General features: G+C 43.3%; 1 protein-coding gene across 3 annotated transcripts in view; it reads right to left on the bottom strand.

Annotated features, from left to right (window-relative positions):
- Window positions 1-40, bottom strand: part of LOC123487221 (disks large homolog 4-like) — a 58,445-nt gene extending 58,405 nt beyond the window's left edge. For all 3 annotated transcript variants that reach the window (XM_045218380.1, XM_045218381.1, XM_045218382.1), the window contains exon 1: window positions 1-40. This exon is cut by the window's left edge. The gene's annotated coding sequence lies outside the window, so the exon portion shown is untranslated.
- Between the last annotated feature and the right edge of the window lie 1,428 nt (window positions 41-1,468).

The following is a 1,468-nucleotide window of genomic DNA, read 5'->3' as shown; positions in this document are numbered from 1 at the left end:
CGCTCTCTCTCTCTCTCTCTCTCTCTCTCTCTCTCTCTCTCTCTCTCTCTCTCTCTCTCTCTCTCTCTCTCTCTCTCTCTCTCTCTCTCTCTCTCTCTCTCTCTCTCTCTCTCTCTCTCTCCCTCTCTCTGCCCCTCCCTCTCGTTCTCTCTCTCGGCCTCTCTCTTTCCCTCTCTTCTCTCTCACTTTGAAATAATTTCCCTGGCTCCTGTAACAGCCTCTGTCAAAATGAAATCAATTCACTGATAGAATGGACAGACACAAAGAGAGGAGAGAAGAGGGGGAAGAGAGAAGAGGGGGAAGGAAGAAGAGGGGGAAGAGAGAAGAGGGGGAAGAGAGAAGAGGGGGAAGGAAGAAGAGGGGGAAGAGAGAAGAGGGGGAAGAGAGAAGAGGGGGAAGAGAGAAGAGGGGGAAGAGAGAAGCGGAAAGAAAGGAATATATGAATATGAGTTTATTACACATGAGAAGAAGTTAAACTCCAACAACCTCTCTACTAACATAACCTTCAACCTCTCTACTAACATAACCTCCAACCTCTCTACTAACATAACCTCCAACCTCTCTACTAACATAACCTCCAACCTCTCTATTAACATAACCTCCAACCTCTCTACTAACATAACCTCCAACCTCTCTACTAACATAACCTCCAACCTCTCTACTAACATAACCTCTCTAACAACCTCTCTACTAACATAACCTCCAACCTCTCTACTAACATAACCTCTCTAACAACCTCTCTACTAACATAACCTCCAACCTCTCTACTAACATAACCTCCAACCTCTACTAACATAACCTCCAACCTCTCTACTAACATAACCTCTTAACTAAACCTCTCCTACTAACATAACCTCTCTAACAACATCTCTACTAACATAACCTTCAACCTCTCTACTAACATAACCTCCAACCTCTCTACTAACATAACCTCCAACCTCTCTACTAACATAACCTCCAACCTCTCTACTAACATAACCTCCAACCTCTCTACTAACATAACCTCCAACCTCTCTACAACATAACCTCTCCTAACAACCTCTCACTAACACAACCTCCAACCTCTCTACTAACATAACCTCCAACCTCTCTACTAACATAACCTCTCTAACAACCTCTCTACTAACATAACCTCCAACCTCTCTACTAACATAACCTCCAACCTCTCTACTAACATAACCTCCAACCTCTCTACTAACATAACCTCAACCTCTCCTACAACATAACCTCCAACCTCTCTACTAACATAACCTCCAACCTCTCTACTAACATAACCTCCAACCTCTCTACTAACATAACCTCCAACCTCTCTACTAACATAACCTCTCTAACAACCTCTCTACTAACATAACCTCCAACCTCTCTACTAACATAACCTCCAACCTCTCTACTAACATAACCTCTCTAACAACCTCTCTACTAACATAACCTCCAACCTCTCTACTAACATAACCTCCAACCACTCTAC

This window comes from Coregonus clupeaformis, unplaced genomic scaffold (assembly GCF_020615455.1).
Source record: "Coregonus clupeaformis isolate EN_2021a unplaced genomic scaffold, ASM2061545v1 scaf1539, whole genome shotgun sequence".
In the NCBI taxonomy this organism is placed as follows: Eukaryota; Metazoa; Chordata; class Actinopteri; order Salmoniformes; family Salmonidae; genus Coregonus; species Coregonus clupeaformis.
This window is presented reverse-complemented; position numbering and strand designations above follow the sequence as displayed.